The sequence below is a fragment of the Hippopotamus amphibius genome, chromosome 15, assembly GCF_030028045.1.
Source record: "Hippopotamus amphibius kiboko isolate mHipAmp2 chromosome 15, mHipAmp2.hap2, whole genome shotgun sequence".
Classification (NCBI taxonomy): domain Eukaryota; kingdom Metazoa; phylum Chordata; class Mammalia; order Artiodactyla; family Hippopotamidae; genus Hippopotamus; species Hippopotamus amphibius.
In genome coordinates, this window is record NC_080200.1 from 21,668,891 (window position 1) to 21,674,792 (window position 5,902).

At 38.1% G+C, this 5,902-nt stretch overlaps 1 pseudogene; it reads right to left on the reverse strand.

The window, feature by feature from the left end:
* Nucleotides 1-534: 534 nt before the first annotated feature.
* LOC130836346 (olfactory receptor 2C3-like) lies at nucleotides 535-1,484 on the reverse strand (annotated as a pseudogene).
* Nucleotides 1,485-5,902: the final 4,418 nt, after the last annotated feature.

Consider the following 5,902-nt stretch of genomic DNA (forward strand, 5'->3'; position numbering starts at 1 on the left):
TTACATCACAACAGATTATAGGCAAAATGGGAAATATGTCTATGGATAAATAGACTAGACATATCTCAACCTGAAATCTTCATAGCTTTGTAATTATCTAACCTCTATGAGGTCAATAATGTCTACTTAATGAACCATTACAAATATTGGGAAAAAAAGGCAAAGAACTTCACACAGATTAGGCACACTTAGTGGCAGATATTTCTGTAGGATATTAACAGAATAATGTAACAATTAACAAATGTAATTATATAAACAATTAACAATATCATAACTAGCATGCATATTACACACATAAAACTATATAAAGAATTAACAAAAATATATTTGTTACCAAAAAATAAGAGCAGAAAATACCTTCTCTTTGCCTTGGACTGAAAATAGTATGAGTACATCCATTTCAGTTTGCCACCTACTTTGAACTCAAGAAATATTTTATAGAAATGACTTCCCAAATATCCTGCCCCTCCAAATCAATTTTGATCCCTTTAAACCTACTTCCTCCTCACAAATGATGAGTTTCTAAATATACCCTCATGTCCTTGTAAAACCACAGCAGTTCTTTAACACAGTGTGCCTAAGAGCTTTCTTCACATCCTTTTCCTTAGCGTGTAAATCAAGGGGTTCAGCACTAGGCTGACAACAGTGTAGAAGAGGGCTATGAACTTGCCTTGCTCATGAGAGTTGTTCTTGGCTAGCTGGAGATACATGAAAATGATGCTCCCATAAAACAGAGCTACTACTACCACATGGGAAGAACAGATGTTGAATGCCTTTCTCCAGCCTCCTGCTGACCTGATCTTCAACACTGCCCAGGCAATATGGCTACATGAGACAAGGATGAGACTCAGAGGCAAGACAACAAAGATAAAGCTGGCCACATACATCTCCACTTCATTGAAGCTGGTGTCCACACAAGCCAGTTGTATAATGAGGAGCATCGCAGAGAGGAAGTTGTCAATGTGATTGTTTCCACACAGAGGCAGAAGCATGGTGAGTGTGGAACCTACCATGCTGGTGGTCAGACCCCCAAGCTATGTGGCAGAGGCCAGGCTGTAGCAAAGCTGTGGATGCATGATGACAGTGTAGTGGAGTGGTCTGCAGATGGCAGCTTAGTGATCACAGGACATGACTGCCAGGAGGATACATTCAGTTGCCCCCAACCAGTGGGAGATATAGAACTGGACCACACACCCTCCATAGCTTGTGGTTTTCTGTGGTCCCCAGAGATTGACCAGGAGTTGTGGGACAATGCTTGTGGTGAAGCTAAGGTCCAGAAAGGAAAGGTTGATGAGAAAGAAGTACATAGGAGTGTGGAGGCGCACATCCATGCAGGAGACCAGAATGATGTTGCTGTTACCGAAGACAGACACCACATACAGCCCAAAGACATGATAAAAAAGGGTAGGCTCTAGTGAGGGGCGTTCAGAGAAGCCCATGAGCACAAAGACTTCTGGAGAACTTACATTGGTTATTTCCACCATAACATAGAGATTGGAGTAGGGCAAACGGGTCACTAGGAGATGAGTGGAGGGCACGGGGTATGTGGCATAAAGTGATTATATCAGTTAGCAAACTTTAAACATAAATTCATACTCATTGTTCCTGAAAGAATCCATTCAACTGCTCCATGGATGATGTCACATCACCTTTTTGAAGGCCAATCTGGAATGTGTGCCAAAAGGCATGGAAATATGCATAGCCCGGGGAAAAATAGATGTTTATGCAAAATTCTTGGCACTGATGTTTTGGAAATACTGCTTATAGTAGCAACATCTAGAATCAACCTACATTTTTACTGATGAGGATTTCATTAGGTAGAGGATGGCATTTCACGTGATGAAACACTGCACAGGCATTAAAATAGAGCCTGTGCTATGTCCTCACTCAGTTAATAGCCACGTGGAGTCCATCTTGACATTTCTGTTTTCTCAAATCCCAAAATCATTAGCAAATTTTTGCTTTGTTATGAAATATATCCAGATTTTCATCACTTCTCACCACCTCTGCTGCTTATACCCTCACCCTTGCGGCTATCATTTATCACCTGAGCGGTTGATGTAACATCCAACTTGCCTTCCTGCTTCCCTGTTACTTTCTTTCAAAGTATCCTCAACACAGTGTCTAGAAGATTACATTAAAGTGTAATATTATCATATTGTTTCACTGCTCAACACTCCATTATCATGAAACAAGGCTTGCAGTGGTTTTCCTCCAAGACTGCCACACACTCACATTCCCCTCCTCCTTAACGTTGTTTTTCAAAAGTTATCTATTATTGAGGCTCTCCCCCACTGCGTTATTTAATATTGAAGATAACAGCTCTCTCCCATCTCCCTTCTCCCCCTTTCCTGCTTTATTTTTATTCATAATACTTATCTGCATAGAACAAATATGCTACTCTTATTTGTTTTTTTATTACCTGTCTCATGTCATTAAAGTATAAATTCCATGGACCTATGGCTTTTTGTTACTTTGTTTTTGGGTCCCCAGTGCCTAACCCAGTGTCTGATTCACAGAAGTCCCTTAATCAATAGTCACTGAATGAGCAAATTGTGAAAAAGTTTGTTAGAATAGCATGTAGTCATGGTGGAAGCAGAACTAGAATAATATAAAGATATAGTTGAGGGAAATACAGTGCAGCCTCACAGCAGTGTTGTCAAGAAGGAACTCTTATAGCCATCAGAGTCATGCCTAGGTGACCCAGATTATCTCTTCCTTATAAATGTTGAAAAAAAAAAAACACTCCAGGACCTACCAGGGACATGTGAAGTCAGAAGCCCCCTTAAAGTCAAATGGACAGTCTGTTTCAGGTGTCTCTGAAAAGTTCTGGGACCTTTCTTTACAAACACATGAATTTATTCCCTGTCTTTTAAAAGGAAAACTAAATTTATTATAATTAGGGACTATTCAAGTGTGAGGAACAGAGCAGCTATAAACTCAACTCTCAACCATTTTAAAATTGCAGGGAGGAAAACATCCATTTCTATAACTGGAAGTTGATCAAACAAAATAAATTGAACACATGTACATTCACAGTGTTTTAAAATATATGTAGAGATTCCCCCTGCATGTGTAGAAATCGGGCTCAGAGAGTTTCAGGCATTTGCCAAAAATCATACACAGAAGTTGTACTGGTGTGGACTTTACTGAGCCAGAATGCTGAGACAACCCTCTGTTTTGCATGTAGTAGAGCAGAGCAGCATTGATATTCTGAGAAGCCACCAGGAAAATGGATTCTGATCCCCTCCAAATTCAGGAAGCATTGAGAGTTGTCAAAATTATGGGTGGTTTCATAATGTGGGTGTGGGAGAGGAGAAGTTAATGAAGATAGTTATGTGCAACTGAGTCATGACACGATAAGGTAATTGCTCCGTAAAGAGCCACCTCAGATGAACTAACGCAGGCTTAGAAAAGTAGCAGGCTAAACTGGAAACTGCATTATCCCCTGTGGGTGTATGTATCTCCTCCGGAGATATGAAAATTTTGTTGACTCATATATGGAGGAAATCTATGAATGTCACCAAAAGATGGGGACCAAAAGGTCCATCATAGTCATGGTAATTCTAATTGGTGGAATTTTTGAGGAAATGGAAATCTTAGTGATAATGTGATTCATTTCTAGAAACGTTCAGTGGCTTAATCAAAGTCCAAGAGCTGCCAAGTGCAAGTACCAGAGATACACTCAAGACAAACAGATTCTTAGTACCAAAAAAAAAAAAAAAAACACATTCCCAGTAAAGGAAGAGTTTTGTTCATCCAATGACTCACTAAAACCGTTACAATAAAAAATCATTCTTGAAAATGTGACTCAACCCTTAGTCCTGTGACATTATGACAAAGGAAGATAGCAGGGTGACAGTTACAGGAATGAGTCCAAATTTTGTGAGTCAATTATGCAGTCACAAATAGAGATGCAGATGTAGAGAACAAACATATGGACACCAAGTGGGGAAAACGGATGGTGGGGGGAGGTGCTGTGGGATGAATTGGGGGATTGGGATTGCCATATATACATTACTAATAAGAAAAAAATCAAATTGTACACTTTAAATATATGCAGTTTATTGTCTGTCAATTGTATCTCAATAAAAGTTCTTAAAAGAAAATTATGCAGTCACAAAATCTACCCCTGAAGGTAGGCAACCTGCTAAAATACCAAAGACCCTAAGAAGAGCAAATTAGATTACTGAAATGGATCAGTGCTCATCAAACTTAATTAGAATTACCAGAAACTCTCTGATCCCAGTTCATCTTAAATACTATAAAAAATAAGTAAACCCAAGAATATCACTTACTGATGGTGAGCTAGCACCATCATCTCTCTGGAGACAGGTTGCAAATATTGTATAATGGGTAGTATTTCATTTCAAGAATTGATAAGATCCACAAATTCAGGGCAAATGGCATTTAAAAAAATAGGAGAGCAGCCAAGGGATTTGGAAATCTCCAAGTCAGTGGTGGCAGGGATGCTAGAGTCTCTTCAAATCAATGTGTAAGGACCCAGTCTTAAATTCTAAAATCAGAATAGGTTTAAATTAGACAGAAGTACTTATTTTTTCTCTAAGAAAACTGTTAGTAAAAGGAGTGAGGATGATTTATGTGTTTTCAGAATGAGAAATATATGTCAACCCTCAAAGGACCAAGTGTGTCATAAAACTCTGAAAATCACAAGACATTCATTTTATCCCCTGGAGCATTCAGGAAGGAGATAGAGGGTGATGATATCAGGGGAGTGCAACTGGAGGAGAACAAGCTTTTGGGATTTTTTCCCCTATCGAATGATTACAATTCTAATTTCTGTACACACAGATTTGATCATGTGTGTACAGAAGTATTTTGAATGTTATTTCAATGTTATTTTAGGTTTTTATATTGCAAAACATTGATTGCAGAACATAAGAATCATGTGTCTACACAAAGTTGTCCTCAGGTAGTGGAGAAGAGAGTGAAATATTTGCTCACTACAGTAATTTTGGTACATGTGATACAGGTTTTTTTCAAAATCCAATTATTCTATTCTTGGTGTACAGTACAGTGATGAACTAATATTTTTCTTGATAGAACAAGTTTATTTTTACCGTAGCAAACATGTAACATAAATTTACTGTTGAAACCATTTTAAAGTGTACAAATCAGTGGAATTAAGTGCATTCACAAAATAGTGCAACCATCACTAACATCTAGTTCAGAACTTTTCTATTACCCCCAATATATCCCTTTTTAAAAATTAATTTTTATTGGAGTATAAGTTTCTTTACAATGTTATATTAATTTCTTGCTGTACAGCAAAGTGAATCAGTCATATGTACACATACACCCACTCCTTTTAAGATTTCCTTCCCATTTAGGTCACCACAGAGTACTGAGTAGAGTTCTCTGCACTATACAGTAGGTTCTCATTAATTATCTATTTTATACATAGAAGAGTATACATATCAGTCCCAATCTCCCAATTCATCCCACCTTCCCTTCCCCCATTGGTAACCATAGGTGTGTTCTATACATCTGTGACACTATTTCTGCTCTGCAAATAAGTTCATTTCTACCATTTTTTCTAGGTTCCACATATAAGTGACATTATACATTTGCTTTCCTCATTCTGACTTACTTTACTCTGTATGACAACCTCTAGGTCCATCCACATCTCTGCAAATGGCACTATTTCATTCTTGTTATTGCTGAGTAACATTCCATTGTATAAATGTATCACATCTTCTTTATCCATTCCTCTGTCAATGGACATTTAGGTTGCTTCCATGTTCTGGCTATTGTACATAGCGCTGCAATGAAAATCTGGGTGCATGCATCCTTTTGAATCACGGTTTTCTCTGAATATATGCCTAGGAGTGGGATTGCTGGGTCATATGGTAGCTCTATTTTTACTTTTTTAAGGAATATG